General features: G+C 39.0%; 7 non-coding genes across 7 annotated transcripts; all 7 read left to right on the top strand.

Moving 5' to 3' along the window:
- Window positions 1–6,802: 6,802 nt before the first annotated feature.
- On the top strand, window positions 6,803–6,874 carry TRNAG-UCC (transfer RNA glycine (anticodon UCC)). The gene has a single exon. It is a non-coding gene; the product is annotated as a tRNA-Gly (tRNA).
- Window positions 6,875–8,796: 1,922 nt separating this feature from the next.
- TRNAG-UCC (transfer RNA glycine (anticodon UCC)) lies at window positions 8,797–8,868 on the top strand. The gene has a single exon. It is a non-coding gene; the product is annotated as a tRNA-Gly (tRNA).
- Window positions 8,869–9,296: 428 nt separating this feature from the next.
- TRNAG-UCC (transfer RNA glycine (anticodon UCC)) lies at window positions 9,297–9,368 on the top strand. The gene has a single exon. It is a non-coding gene; the product is annotated as a tRNA-Gly (tRNA).
- Window positions 9,369–10,295: 927 nt separating this feature from the next.
- Window positions 10,296–10,367, top strand: TRNAG-UCC (transfer RNA glycine (anticodon UCC)). The gene has a single exon. It is a non-coding gene; the product is annotated as a tRNA-Gly (tRNA).
- Window positions 10,368–11,299: 932 nt separating this feature from the next.
- On the top strand, window positions 11,300–11,371 carry TRNAG-UCC (transfer RNA glycine (anticodon UCC)). The gene has a single exon. It is a non-coding gene; the product is annotated as a tRNA-Gly (tRNA).
- Window positions 11,372–15,799: 4,428 nt separating this feature from the next.
- Window positions 15,800–15,871, top strand: TRNAG-UCC (transfer RNA glycine (anticodon UCC)). The gene has a single exon. It is a non-coding gene; the product is annotated as a tRNA-Gly (tRNA).
- Window positions 15,872–16,299: 428 nt separating this feature from the next.
- Window positions 16,300–16,371, top strand: TRNAG-UCC (transfer RNA glycine (anticodon UCC)). The gene has a single exon. It is a non-coding gene; the product is annotated as a tRNA-Gly (tRNA).
- Window positions 16,372–16,727: the final 356 nt, after the last annotated feature.

Raw genomic sequence — 16,727 nt, 5'->3', positions numbered from 1 at the left:
GTGCTGCTCCAAGTGGATTCAGCACGGTGCATGCAGCCCCAGAAAATGTACTGTATAGTACAATACCTGTACTGTAGGTCATTCTCTGTATACTGTACAGTGACACCATTTTTTAACTCCAGCTGTGTCAAGCTGATGTGCTGAAGCTAGGAGGATCAGTGGGTAAGGATCTGGTTTCTTCAACCTGGATCTTACAAGGCATTTTACTCTGCATTCTCAGCACAGCAGTTATGGTATCCCATATCCTCTTCTTTTCTGGTTCACCAATCCTCACGCGCCAATCACACCTTGCCATGATGTAATTTACCAGATGTTTGGGCAGTGGAATTTTCCCCTTGGTACCATCAAAGTTCACATGATTGGTCCACGTCAAGTATTTGTCCTATCTCACATGGTACTGGAACAGAAAATGTTCATATTTGTGAATATGTCCTTGTGAAGCTCAGTACAGATGGTCATCCAGGGCAGTGGAGATGACAGCCAGGGGAATATCAGTCAGACGCTGAATGTATCGTGAGGTGGCCTGTGAGCAGGTGTGCTGGTCATCATTGGTGTTCCTAGCAACAGCACACTTGAATTGCTGACCAATGCTGCACCTTCAGCTGTCAAGTTCGGCACTGAAAGTAGTGTTGTATGGACACTCAAATTATCTTGATGGCGATCCAGGTCTTCATGTCCACCCATGTCCATCCAGTCATCCAGGCCTCTGCGTTCATCCATGCCTCTGCATTCATCCAGGCCTCCATGTTCATCTAGGCCTCTGCATTCATCTCCGCTGACTTGAACTGCTTGGTGGTTCTCTGTAATCATGGTGCGGCCATCTCCAACTTGCCATTCTTTCCTTGTTTGTTCGATGACTTTCTTCATGGCTTCTACCATCTGTTCCTTTATACCTTCTTTAAGTCCAGCTATTTCAGTCTGCAACTGATTGACCTGTCCCCCAAGGTGACTTACCTGACCACCAAGTTCTGGTTCCAGATTGGTCACCTTGCTGAGTAGCTCCTTTACTAAACCAGCACAGGTACACTGGCAGTCCTTCACTTTGGTGTTCACATCTGTGAAATCCAACCTTCTTCATGGTGAATGTGCCATGTCTTCTTGTCCAGGGGTGGCTACATGTTCCAAAAAGGAAACTTCCTTATGCAGCATGTTTGTCACGTCCTCTAGCACCGGTATTTCCATATTCATTGGCGGAACATCGTGATCTGCAAGAGATGGAACAATGACATCATTTGGCAAACCACATATCTGCCTCAAAACATTATTCTTTGCCTTGGCATTTTTTGGTGGTTTCACCACAGTTTCTTTCTGACCTTCTTGGCAGTTTCTACTCCTTTTGTGGGGCTAATGCAGCAAGTTTCTGTGCCATTGATGGCCGGGTTTTAGCACTCCCATAGAATCTGGTAGTCTGCATTCTTAGTCTTTTGTCTAAAAAAATAAAAACCACAGTAAGAAAACATGTAAAGCACAATATGATAAAAATAGCAAACAACTGTACATTTTCAAATAAAGTGCACAACAGTAAAGTGCAGATACAGTATTAATTTTTTTCCCTGTGCCTCCCAATATGACCCTCTCTAGGAGGGACATAATGCTCTGTTACTGGACTTCAGTTTTAATGTACAGTATGATTGCCATCACCTGTGTTGAACAACTGTACTGTACAGTATTTACTGTATTTGATAAGAAAGGTGTTTCACCACAAGTGACAGCAATCATACAGTACTGCCCATTAATATACTGTAGAAGTCCAAGAACCAGAGCATGCTGTCCCTCTTTGAGAGATTAATTTTGGGAGGCACATTCATAAGTTTTTCAGGCTATAGTCCAATTCTGAAGGAGCATCACAATCCCCTAGCTAAAATACACAGGGGCGATAGGGATAAGCGAGTTCTATGCACATTACGGTACACTGGACTCGATCGCATAGCAAACTGACAAAATGGCCACCGCCCATTAACCCCTCCACCACATGGCAGCGCTCGGATATGGAGCAAGCGACGGCATAGGTTTTGAAGGTCACAGGGCAATGCTGAAGGAGCGTAACAATCCCCTAGCTAAAATACACAGGGGTGATAGGGATAAAAGAGGTCTATGCACATTACGGTACACTGGACTCGATTGCATAGCAAACTGACAAAATGGCCACCGCCTGTGAACCCCCACCATGTGCCAGCGCTTGGATATGGAGCGAGAGATGGCATAAGTTTTGCAGGTCACAGAGCAATGCTGAAGGAGCATCACAATCCCCTAGCTGAAATACACAGGGGCGATAGGGATAAGCAAGGTCTATGCACATTTCATTACACCGGGCTCGATCACATAGCAAACTGACAAAATGGCCGCCGACCGTGAACCCCCACCATGTGGCAGCGCTCGGATATGGAGCGAGAGATGGCATAAGTTTTGCAGGTCACAGGGCAATGCTGAAGGAGCGTCACAATCCCCTAGCTAAAATACACACGTACATTACAGTAAGGAGATTCATGTAAATATATAAATAATTGTAAACAGTAAATTAAAGAATTACCAATCAAATACAGTATGGAGAAACTGTAGAAATGAGCTGGAACAAGTGCGGCCAGCAACAGATTTCAACAGCAGTAACACAGAGAGCAAATCAGCAGATGTTTCAAAGGTCGGAGATGTTCCACACACCAAATCTGATTACGAGGAAACAGCTTTGCAAAGTGGGTAGCGGGTTGTGACTGAGATGCTCTTTTATCCTGATTCAAACAAAGGAAATTCTTCCTGCTCAATGCATGCTCTGTGATTGGTGTAGGGATGAATGCGCCTATACTGGCACAAATCACAGAGTATGCAGTATTTAATCTGTAATTCTTTAATTTACTATATATATATATATATATATATAAAAAGTCAAACTGTCGGCACAAGATCATGTCTTGATAAAAGAGGTCACAGCCTCTGAAACGTTGACAAGTACACTACGTGTCAGCCTTGTTCTTTATTCGCCTGGAGTGCCGACAGTTTGACTTTTTCTACATTACACCTACCAGTGTTTGTATGGCACCCGGCAAAGCTGCTACGATTTGATGAGAGAGTGCCGGTCATTTGTTCTGGATTATATATATATATATATATATATATATATAGAGTACTGTGTATATACTGAAATGTTCATACAGTTTAATGTATTCAGTAAGTATATAGTACAGTATACTGCATATACAGTCTACTGTATATACTGTAATCTCTTTCATTACTGTATCTGATTCATTATTTTTGGCTCTTCACAGGATATCTCCCATGATAAGAGATGTGAATAAAGAAAAGAGAGTTGAACAGGCACGGCAATGGATTGAGAGTGGTGAAACATTTCATGATGTAATTTTCACAGATGAATCGTCTGTTGCTCTTGAGCGGTTCTCCAGAATGTCATTCTGGAAACGTCACCATATCTCATTAAAACCACGCCCAAAGCATCCATTGAAAGTCCATGTATGGAGAGGCATGTCATGATTAGGAGCTGGTCCCCTATTATTTTTCGAAGGTACTATAATTTGTTCTGTGCCTGTGTTCTGTAAAAATACGTGCTGTACTGTACAGTACATGTAACTGCACAATAAAATGAGTTGCTTATTAATGAACAACATTTTTTTTATTTCTGTAGTTCTGTACTGTATTTTCTGTATAAAATTTTAATTGATGCATTATTAAAAATGTTTATAAAATTGCCTTTGTCTGAATATTGCATAAGCTAATGTACAATATTATACATTATACTTTACAGTAGTACTGTTATTGATGTGTATGAACAGATCTTTACAGTTTTATAAGTCCTGAATAATAGAGTACTGTACATTTTTGATCAGTACAGTACATGAAAGTGGATGTTGTAATAAATACTTTTTTTTTTAAATATTGATGCTTTTCCAATAAATATTCCATTATACAGTACGGTATGGTACAGTACATGGGGGTAAATGTACAGTATGATGTGCCGTTATGGGGGAGAAGTACTGTATACACTAAATGTACAGTAAAACATTTTTTTTATTACAAACACACAAATGCATCCCAGACGGAAATCTGATATACACAGTAGACAGCTTATGGTGACAGAACATACCTACTGTATCCTCACCCGTAGTCGTGGTGTATTTTAGATAGCATAATGAGACGCTCCTGCAGCATTGCCCTGATTCATGTAAAACCTGTGTGCAAACAGTATCTCTATTGAATGCAAGATACAGTAACAGTACAGTATATTACCAGAGCCATACCTAACTAACATGATGCCCTAGGCTAGATTTTGGCTGATGCCCCCTTGCACAGATGCTAGTTCCGCCTCTGACCCTGTACCCCTTTCCCAGCAACATCACCCCTCACCCATTTTGGTGCTCCTACCCTCTATACTTTAAATAGGAACAGTGTGCACATTTAGTGCCAGTCAAAAACGGTGTGTGTTCTTGCTGGGAAGGGCCATGGCAATACAATAATTCCCCCAGTTGAAATGACACAACACAGTACTGCAACTTTATTCACATTATATCATGCAATAGTGTCTCTTATTCTCGTTACATCACATGGTAGTACCACATTACTCCTCACAGTAGTGCCCCTTATTCACATTCCACCACACCACATTGATCTTTATTCACATTAGACCATGCAGTAGTGCCCTTTCTTTACATTAGTACACCTTATACACATAATGCCGCACATTAGTAATGCATTTCATATTTCAATTTTCATATTTCATTTCATAGAGCCGCAGTCACACACAGAATATAGGCATGCTGCATATCATTTTAATCAGCAGAAGCTGCTTGTACTCCATTTGACTAGTTTGCCTAGGCCTAGGTCCGGCTCTGTATATTAAAATAGGAAAAATAATAGTGTCAGGGAAAAAAACACCTCATGACAGATACACAAGCTCATGTCTAAATGTACAGTAAGCAGTGATTCCTTGCCATTGGTTTTAGATTAAGCCCTAATGGCTAGGGGACTTGGCCGCTCACTTACTGTACTGTATCCCTGACTTCAATAGACCACACTGTTGCTTAAATTCTTTGTTTTGTGTCTGTATACTATACATTATACAGTATTTATTAATTGATCATTCTACGGGACCTCATTGCCCCTGTGTACTGTTATTTTAGCTAGGGGATTGTGACGCTCCTTCAGCATTAGCCCATAGCCTGCAAAACCTACAGTATGCCGTTGCTCTCTCCATAGCCAAATGCTACCACACAGCGGGGGTTCATGTGCCTCGGACATTTTGTCAGTTTGCAATGCGATCGAGTCCGGTGTATCATTATGTGCGCATAGACCTCGCTTATCCCTATTGCCCCTTAGTATTTTAGCTATATAGATAGTGATGCTTCTTCAGCATTGGCCCATAGCCTGCAAAATCTACAGTATGTCGTCACTCTCTCCATATCCGAGTGATGTCACGGGGCGGGGGTTCACGGGTGGCGGTCATTTTGTCAGTTTGCTATGCGATCAAGTCCGGTGTATCATTATGTGCATAGACCTCGCTTATCCCTATCGCCCCTGTGTCTTTTAGCTAGGGGGTTGTGACGCTCCTTCAGCATTGGCCCATAGCCTGCAAACCTTAAGCCGCCACTCCCTCCATATCCGAGCGATGCCACGAGGTGGGTGTTCACGGGCAATGGTCATTTTGTCAGTTTGCTATGCGATCGAGTCTGGTGTATCATTATGTGCATAGACCTCGCTTATCCCTATCGACCCGGTGTATTTTGGCTAGGGGATTGTGATGCTCCTTCAGCATTGCCCTATAGCGTGCAAAATCAGTGCTGTTACTTGCTCTGTAGCTGTGGGGGCAAGGAGTCACAGGCGGTAGAAATTTCATTTGAGTCTGCCCTTCTACAGAACTGTATGTGTACCGTACTGTGCATAGAACCTTAACTGTAGAAACGCTCCTGCAGCTTTGCCCTGGTTTATGTAAAACTTGTGTGCACACTTGTATTGAATGTGAAAGTATGCTACAGTACGATAGATAAAAAAAAAATAAAGTGTCTGGAAAAAGCTAACATGCATTCGGACTTTAGGAAACGAACACGAGACTCTAACTATAGGAAGCGGAATTCTTCACCACTCGGACACCTCACCGCCAACAAATGAATAAATCCATTGGTTTTGATTATGCCATAATGGCTATGGGATTAGGATGCTAACATACAATATCCCAAACATCAGTAGGCAACAATGTACTTGTAACACGTCCATTTGTGTCTGTGTACACTACTGGTTTTATGTTGCTTTGTCTGTGGAACTTGGACGCTCACATATTCCTAAAGTACTGTAAATGGACCATACATGCTGTACTATTTATGTCTGTACTGTATATACTGTATGAAATAATGTAGCATAATGAGACGCTGTATATACTGTATGCAGTGTAATGAGACGAACTAGTAAAGTAGTTCTTACTATGTATTTCAGTATTGTATTTCACAGGAGACCAAACGCATACACAGTGGTGATGCTAAAAAGTGACATCTGGTGGATGATCGCAGGTATTACACGTAAAGGTAACGTCAAACACTCTGTGCACCTCTCTGTGACTAGGCGTGCCTCCCTGCGAGCCAATACACTGCATATGCCCAAGTGTGACTAACGCCTCAGCCAGTCAAGATAACTGAGGATCCATCTGTATAGATGAGCTTAAATCTTGAATTGTGAAAGTCATGCAATTTGCCAATTTAGTTTGAATTTCTTCCACCAATGGTGCTACAGCGCAGGCTATAAATAGCTTTCAAACAGGTATTGTGGTTTCCATATTAGCCACTGTATGAATTTGAAAAGTACTCAAGCATTGGTGGTATAGTGGTGAGCATAGCTGCCTTCCAAGCAGTTGACCCGGGTTCAATTCCCAGCCAATGCATCATTTTCCTTATGTGCTGATTTTGCACTTATAGTTGTTGCTTAAGATATGCTCAGATGACAAGTTCCATAAAAAATGTTAAAAGCTTTGTAGAAATCATGATTCCTTCTTAGCAGATTACTTTTGATTCCACCACTGCATGATTAAAGATTTGTAAACACATTTTACAAAGTTCACTGAGGTGCCATATGCAAGTACATCAAAGGTCTTTTCTTTTCTCAGTTTTGATAACACTGTATATCAGTTCAATGGTGCATAAAAACCTTAAGTATGAATGAGCATAAATCTTAAATTGTGAATGTTATGCAATTTGCCAATTTTGTTTGAATATCTTCCACCAATGGTGCTACAGCGCAGGCTATAAATATCTTTCAAACAGTTGTTGTGATTTCCATATTGGCCACTATATGCATTTGAAAAGTACTCAAGCATTGGGGGTATAGTGGTGAGCATAGCTGCCTTCCAAGCAGTTGACCCGGGTTCGATTCCCAGCCAATGCATCACTTTCCTTATGTGCTGTTTTCGCACTTATAGTTGTTGCTTAAGATATGCTCAGATGACAAGTTCCATAAAAATTTTTAAAAGCTTTGTAGAAATTATAATTCCTTCTTAGCAGATGACTTTTGATTCCACCACTGCATGATTATAGATTTGTAAACACATTTTACAAAGTTCACTGAGGTGCCATATGCAAGTACATCAAAGGTCTTTTCTCAGTTTTGATACCACTGTATATCAGTTCAATGGTGCATAAAACCTTAATTATGGATGAGCCTAAATCTTGAATTGTGAATGTCATGCAATTAGCCAATTTTGTTTGAATATCTTCCACCAATGGTGCTACAGCGCAGGCTATAAATATCTTTCAAACAGGTTTTGTGGTTTCCATATTAGCCACTATATGCATTTGAAAAGTACTCAGGCATTGGTGGTATAGTGGTGAGCATAGCTACCTTCCAAGCAGTTGACCGGGGTTCGATTCCTGGCCAATGCCTCATTTTCCTTATTTGCTGATTTTGCACTTATAGTTGTTGCTTAAGATATGCTCAGATGACAAATTCCATAAAAAATGTTAAAAGCTTTGTAGAAATCATGATTCCTTCTTAGCAGATTACTTATGATTCCACCACTGCCTGATTAAAGATTTGTAAGTACATTTTACAAAGTTCACTGAGGTGCCATATGCAAGTACATCAAAGGTCTTTTCTTTTCTCAGTTTTGATACCACTGTATATCAGTTCAATGGTGCATAAAAACCTTAAGTATGAATGAGCCTAAATCTTGAATTGTGAATGCAATGCAATTTGCCAATTTTGTTTAAATATCTTCCACCAATGGTGCTACAGCGCAGGCTATAAATATCTTTCAAACAGTTGTTGTGATTTCCATATTGGCCACTATATGCATTTGAAAAGTGATCAAGTATTGGTGGTATAGTGGTGAGCATAGCTGCCTTCCAAGCAGTTGACCCGGGTTCGATTTCTGGCCAATGCATTCTTTTCCTTATGTGCTGTTTTCGCACTTATAGTTGTTGCTTAAGATATGCTCAGATGACAAGGTCCATAGAAAATGTTAAAATCTTTGTAAAAATCATGATTCCTTCTTAGCAGATGACTTTTGATTCCACCACTGCTTGATTAAAGATTTGTAAATACATTTTACAAAGTTCACTGAGGTGCCATATGCAAGTACATCACAGGTCTTTTCTTTTCTCAGTTTTGATACCACTGTATATCAGTTCTATGGTGCATAAAAACCTTAAGTATGGATGAGCCTAAATCTTGAATTGTGAATGTCATGCAATTTTCCAATTTTGTTTGAATATCTTCCACCAATGGTGCTACAGCACAGGCTATAAATATCTTTCAAACAGTTGTTGTGATTTCCATATTGGCCACTATATGCATTTGAATAGAGCTCAAGCATTGGTGGTATAGTGGTGAGCATAGCTGCCTTCCAAGCAGTTGACCTGGGTTTGATTCCCAGCCAATGCATCCTTTTCCTTATGTGCTGTTTTCGCACTTATAGTTGTTGCTTAAGATATGCTCAGATGACAAGGTCCATAGAAAATGTTAAAATCTTTGTAGAAATCATGATTCCTTCTTAGCAGATTACTTTTGATTCCACCACTGCCTGATTAAAGATTTGTAAATACATTTTACAAAGTTCACTGAGGTGCCATATGCAAGTACATCACAGGTCTTTTCTTTTCTCAGTTTTGATACCACTGTATATCAGTTCTATGGTGCATAAAAACCTTAAGTATGGATGAGCCTAAATCTTGAATTGTGAATGTCATGCAATTTTCCAATTTTGTTTGAATATCTTCCACCAATGGTGCTACAGCACAGGCTATAAATATCTTTCAAACAGTTGTTGTGATTTCCATATTGACCACTATATGCATTTGAAAAGCGCTCAAGCATTGGTGGTATAGTGGTGAGCATAGCTGCATTCCAAGCAGTTGACCCGGGTTCGATTCCCGGCCAATGCATTCTTTTCCTTATGTGCTGTTTTCACACTTATAGTTGTTGCTTAAGATATGCTCAGATGACAAGGTCCATAGAAAATCTTAAAATCTTTTAAAAATCATGATTCCTTCTTAGCAGATGACTTTTGATTCCACCACTGCATGATTAAAGATATGTAAACACATTTTACAAAGTTCACTGAGGTGCCATATGCAAGTACATCAAAGGTCTTTTCTTTTCTCAGTTTTGATACCACTGTATATCAGTTCTATGGTGCATAAAAACCTTAAGTATGGATGAGCCTAAATCTTGAATTGTGAATGTCATGCAATTTGCTAATTTTGTTTGAATAACTACCACCAATGGTGCTACAGCGCAGGCTATAAAAATCTTTCAAACAGTTGTTGTGATTTCCATATTGGCCACTATATGCATTTGAAAAGTGCTCAAGCATTGATGGTATAGTGGTGAGCATAGCTGCTTTCCAAGCAGTTAACCTGGGTTCGATTCCCGGCCAATGCATCCTCTTCCTTATGTGCTGTTTTCGCACTTATAGTTGTTGCTTAAGATATGCTCAGATGACAAGGTCAATAGAAAATGTTAAAATCTTTGTAGAAATCATGATTCCTTCTTAGCAGATGACTTTTGATTCCACCACTGCCTGATTAAAGATATGTAAACACATTTTACAAAGTTCACTGAGGTGCCATATGCAAGTACATCAAAGGTCTTTTCTTTTCTCAGTTTTGATACCACTGTATATCAGTTCAATGATGCATAAAAACCTTAAGTATGGATCAGCCTAAATCTTGAATTGTGAATGTCATGCAATTTGACAATTTTGTTTGAATATCTTCCACCAATGGTGCTACAGCGCAGGCTATAAATATCTTTCAAACAGTTGTTGTGATTTCCATATTGGCCACTATATGCATTCGAAAAGAGCTCAAGCATTGGTGGTATAGTGGTGAGCATAGCTGCCTTCCAAGCAGTTGACCCGGGTTCGATTCCCGGCCAATGCATCCTTTTCCTTATGTGCTGTTTTCGCACTTATAGTTGTTGCTTAAGATATGCTCAGATGACAAGGTCCATAGAAAATGTTAAAATCTTTGAAGAAAGCATGATTCCTTCTTAGCAGATGCCTTTTGATTCCACCACTGCCTGATTAAAGATTTGTAAATACATTTTACAAAGTTCACTGAGGTGCCATATGCAAGTAAATCAAAGGTCTTTTCTTTTCTCAGTTTTGATACCACTGTATATCAGTTCAATGGTGCATAAAAACCTTAAGTATGGATGAGCCTAAATCTTGAATTGTGAATGCCATGCAATTTTCCAATTTTGTTTGAATATCTTCCACCAATGGTGCTACAGCACAGGCTATAAATATCTTTCAAACAGTTGTTGTGATATCCATATTGGCCACTATATGCATTTGAAAAGTGCTCAAGCATTGGTGGTATAGTGGTGAGCTTAGCTTCCTTCCAAGCAGTTGACCCGGGTTCGATTCCCGGCCAATGCATCCTTTTCCTTATGTGCTGTTTTCGCACTTATAGTTGTTGCTTAAGATATGCTCAGATGACAAGGTCCATAGAAAATGTTAAAATCTTTGAAGAAAGCATGATTCCTTCTTAGCAGATGACTTTTGATTCCACCACTGCCTGATTAAAGATTTGTAAATACATTTTACAAAGTTCACTGAGGTGCCATATGCAAGTACATCACAGGTCTTTTCTTTTCTCAGTTTTGATACCACTGTATATCAGTTCAATGGTGCATAAAAACCTTAAGTATGGATGAGCCTAAATCTTGAATTGTGAATGTCATGCAATTTGCCAATTTTGTTTGAATATCTTCCACCAATGGTGCTACATACAGCGCAGGCTATAAATATCTTTCAAACAGTTGTTGTGATTTCCATATTGGCCACTATATGCATTTAAAAAGAGCTCAAGCATTGGTGGTATAGTGGTGAGCATAGCTGCCTTCCAAGCAGTTGACTCGGGTTCGATTCCCGGCCAATGCATTCTTTTCCTTATGTGCTGTTTTCACACTTATAGTTGTTTCTGAAGATATGCTTAGATGACAAGGTCCATAGAAAATGTTAAAATATTTGTAGAAATCATGATTCATTCTTAGCAGATGACTTTTGATTCCACCACTGCATGATTAAAGATTTGTAAACACATTTTACAAAGTTCACTGAGGTGCCATATGCAAGTAAATCGAAGGTATTTTCTTTTCTCAGTTTTGATACCACTGTATATCAGTTCAATGATGCATAAAAACCTTAAGTATGGATGAGCCTAAATCTTGAATTGTGAATGTCATGCAATTTGCCAATTTTGTTTGAATATCTTCCACCAATGGTGCTACAGCGCAGGCTATAAATATCTTTCAAACAGTTGTTGTGATTTCCATATTGGCCACTATATGCATTTGAAAAGTGCTCAAGCATTGGTGGTATAGTGGTGAGCATAGCTGCCTTCCAAGCAGTCAACCCGGGTTAGATTCCCGGCCAATTCATCCTTTTCCTTATGTGCTGTTTTCGCACTTATAGTTGTTGCTTAAGATATGCTCAGATGACAAGGTCCATAGGAAATGTTAAAATCTTTGTAGAAATCATGATTCCTTCTTAGCAGATGACTTTTGATTCCACCACTGCCTGATTAAAGATTTGTAAACACATTTTCCAAAGTTCACTGAGGTGCCATATGCAAGTAAATCGAAGGTCTTTTCTTTTCTCAGTTTTGATACCACTGTATATCAGTTCAATGGTGCATAAAAACCTTAAGCATGGATGAACCTAAATCTTGAATTGTGAATGTCATGCAATTTGCCAATTTTGTTTAAATATCTACCACCAATGGTGCTACAGCGCAGGCAATAAATATCTTTCAAACAGTTGTTGTGATTTCCATATTGGCCACAATATGCACTTGAAAAGTGCTCAAGCATTGGTGGTATAGTGGTGAGCATATCTGCCTTCCAAGCAGTTGACCCGGGATCGATTCCCGGCCAATACATTCTTTTCCTTATGTGCTGTTTTCACACTTATAGTTGTTGCTTAAGATATGCTCAGATGACAAGGTCCATAGAAAATGTTAAATTCTTTGTAGAAATCATGATTCCTTCTTAGCAGATGACTTTTGATTCCACCACATCTTGATTAAAGATTTGTAAATATATTTTACAAAGTTCACTGAGGTGCCATATGCAAGTACATCAAAGGTCTTTTCTTTTCTCAGTTTTGATACCACTGTATATCAGTTCTATGGTGCATAAAAACCCTAAGTATGGATGAGCCTAAATCTTGAATTGTGAATGTCATGCAATTTGCCAATTTTGTTTGAATATCTTCCACCAATGGTGCTACAGCGCAGGCTATAAATATCTTTCAAACAGTTGTTGTGATTTCCATATTGGACACTATATGCATTTGAAAAGTGCTCAAGCATTGGTGGTATAGTGGTGAGCATAGCTGCCTTCCAAGCAGTTGATCCGGGTTAGGTTCCCGGCCAATTCATCCTTTTCCTTATGTGCTGTTTTCGCACTTATAGTTGTTGCTTAAGATATGCTCAGATGACAAGGTCCATAGGAAATGTTAAAATCTTTGTAGAAATCATGATTCCTTCTTAGCAGATGACTTTTGATTCCACCACTGCCTGATTAAAGATTTGTAAACACATTTTACAAAGTTCACTGAGGTGCCATATGCAAGTACATCAAAGGTCTTTTCTTTTCTCAGTTTTGATACCAGTGTATATCAGTTCAATGGTGCATAAAAACCTTAAGTATGGATGAGCCTAAATCTTGAATTGTGAATGTCATGCAATTTTCCAATTTTGTTTAAATATCTACCACCAATGGTGCTACAGCGCAGGCTATAAATATCTTTCAAACAGTTGTTGTGATTTCCATATTGGCCACAATATGCACTTGAAAAGTGCTCAAGCATTGGTGGTATAGTGGTGAGCATAGCTTCCTTCCAAGCAGTTGACCCGGGTTCGATTCCCGGCCAATACATTCTTTTCCTTATGTGCTGTTTTCACACTTTTAGTTGTTGCTTAAGATATGCTCAGATGACAAGGTCCATAGAAATTTTTTAATTCTTTGTAGAAATCATGATTCCTTCTTAGCAGATGACTTTTGATTCCACCACTGCTTGATTAAAGATTTGTAAATATATTTTACAAAGTTCACTGAGGTGCCATATGCAAGTACATCAAAGGTCTTTTCTTTTCTCAGTTTTGATACCACTGTATATCAGTTCAATGGTGCATAAAAACCTTAAGTATGGATGAGCCTAAATCTTGAATTGTGAATGCCATGCAATTTGACAATTTTGTTTGAATATCTTCCACCAATGGTGCTACAGCGCAGGCTATAAATATCTTTCAAACAGTTGTTGTGATTTCCATATTGGCCACTATGTGCATTTGAAAAGTGCTCAAGCATTGGTGGTATAGTGGTGAGCATAGCTGCCTTCCAAGCAGTTGATCTGGGTTTGATTCCTGGCCAATGCATCCTTTTCCTTATGTGCTGTTTTCGCACTTATAGTTGTTGCTTAAGATATGCTCAGATGACAAGGTCCATAGAAAGTGTTAAAATCTTTGTATAAATCATGATTCCTTCTTAGCAGATTACTTTTGATTCCACCACTGCCTGATTAAAGATTTGTAAACACATTTTACAAAGTTCACTGAGGTGCCATATGCAAGTACATCAAAGGTCTTTTCTTTTCTCAGTTTTGATACCACTGTATATCAGTTCAATGGTGCATAAAAACCTTAAGTATGGATGAGCCTAAATCTTGAATTGTGAATGTCATGCAATTTGCCAATTTTGTTTGAATATCTTCCACCAATGGTGCTACAGCGCAGGCTATAAATATCTTTCAAACAGTTGTTGTGATTTCCATATTGGCCACTATATGCATTTGAAAAGTGCTCAAGCATTGGTGGTATAGGGGTGAGCATAGCTGCCTACCAAGCAGTTGACCCGTGTTCGATTCCCGGCCAATTCATCCTTTTCCTTATGTGCTGTTTTCGCACTTATAGTTGTTGCTTAAGATATGCTCAGATGACAAGGTCCATAGGAAATGTTAAAATCTTTGTAGAAATCATAATTCCTACTTAGCAGATGACTTTTGATTCCACCACTGCCTGATTAAAGATTTGTAAACACATTTTACAAAGTTCACTGAGGTGCCATATGCAAGTACATCAAAGGTCTTTTCTTTTCTCAGTTTTGATACCACTGTATATCAGTTCAATGGTGCATAAAAACCTTAAGTATGGATGAGCCTAAATCTTGAATTGTGAATGTCATGCAATTTGCCAATTTTGTTTGAATATCTTCCACCAATGGTGCTACAGCGCAGGCTATAAATATCTTTCAAACAGTTGTTGTGATTTCCATATTGGCCACAATATGCATTTGAAAAGTGCTCAAGCATTGGTGGTATAGTGGTGAGCATAGCTGCCTTCCAGGCAGTTGACCTGGGTTCGATTCCCGGCCAATACATTCTTTTCCTTATGTGCTGTTTTCACACTTATAGTTGTTGCTTAAGATATGCTCAGATGACAAGGTCCATAGAAAGTGTTAAAATCTTTGTAGAAATCATGATTCCTTCTTAGCAGATTACTTTTGATTCCACCACTGCCTGATTAAAGATTTGTAAACACATTTTACAAAGTTCACTGAGGTGCCATATGCAAGTACATCAAAGGTCTTTTCTTTTCTCAGTTTTGATACCACTGTATATCAGTTCAATGGTGCATAAAAACCTTAAGTATGGATGAGCCTAAATCTTGAATTGTGAATGTCATGCAATTTGCCAATTTTGTTTGAATATCTTCCACCAATGGTGCTACAGCGCAGGCTATAAATATCTTTCAAACAGTTGTTGTGATTTCCATATTGGCCACTATATGCATTTGAAAAGTGCTCAAGCATTGGTGGTATAGGGGTGAGCATAGCTGCCTTCCAAGCAGTCAACCCGGGTTCGATTCCCGGACAATTCATCCTTTTCCTTATGTGCTGTTTTCGCACTTATAGTTGTTGCTTAAGATATGCTCAGATGACAAGGTCCATAGGAAATGTTAAAATCTTTGTAGAAATCATGATTCCTTCTTAGCAGATGACTTTTGATTCCACCACTGCCTGATTAAAGATTTGTAAACACATTTTACAAAGTTCACTGAGGTGCCATATGCAAGTACATCAAAGGTCTTTTCTTTTCTCAGTTTTGATACCACTGTATATCAGTTCAATGGTGCATAAAAACCTTAAGTATGGATAAGCCTAAATCTTGAATTGTGAATGTCATGCAATTTGCCAATTTTGTTTAAATATCTACCACCAATGGTGCTACAGTGCAGGCTATAAATATCTTTCAAACAGTTGTTATGATTTCCATATTGGCCACAATATGCACTTGAAAAGTGCTCAAGCATTGGTGGTATAGTGGTGAGCATAGCTGCCTTCCAAGCAGTTGACCCGGGATCGATTCCCGGCCAATACATTCTTTTCCTTATGTGCTGTTTTCACACTTATAGTTGTTGCTTAAGATATGCTCAGATGACAAGGTCCATAGAAAATTTTAAATTCTTTGTAGAAATCATGATTCCTTCTTAGCAGATGACTTTTGATTCCACCACTGCCTGATTAAAGATTTGTAAACACATTTTACAAAGTTCACTGAGGTGCCATATGCAAGTACATCAAAGATCTTTTCTTTTCTCAGTTTTGATACCGCTGTATATCAGTACAATGGTGCATAAAAACCTTAAGTATGGATGAGCCTAAATCTTGAATTGTGAATGTCATGCAATTTGCCAATTTTGTTTAAATATCTACCACCAATGGTGCTACAGCGCAGGCTATAAATATCTTTCAAACAGTTGTTGTGATTTCCATATTGGCCACAATATGCGCTTGAAAAGTGGTCAAGCATTGGTGGTATAGTGGTGAGCATAGCTGCCTTCCAAGCAGTTGACCCGGGATCGATTCCCGGCCAATACATTCTTTTCCTTATGTGCTGTTTTCACACTTATAGTTGTTGCTTAAGATATGCTCAGATGACAAGGTCCATAGAAAATTTTAAATTCTTTGTAGAAATCATGATTCCTTCTTAGCAGATGACTTTTGATTCCACCACTGCCTGATTAAAGATTTGTAAACACATTTTACAAAGTTCACTGAGGTGCCATATGCAAGTACATCAAAGGTCTTTTCTTTTCTCAGTTTTGATACCACTGTATATCAGTTCAATGGTGCATAAAAACCTTAAGCATGGATGAGCCTAAATCTTGAATTGTGAATGTCATGCAATTTGCCAATTTTGTTTAAATATCTACCACCAATGGTGCTACAGCGCA

The sequence above is a fragment of the Pseudophryne corroboree genome, chromosome 4 (genome assembly GCF_028390025.1).
Source record: "Pseudophryne corroboree isolate aPseCor3 chromosome 4, aPseCor3.hap2, whole genome shotgun sequence".
Taxonomy (NCBI): Eukaryota; Metazoa; Chordata; class Amphibia; order Anura; family Myobatrachidae; genus Pseudophryne; species Pseudophryne corroboree.
This window is presented reverse-complemented; position numbering and strand designations above follow the sequence as displayed.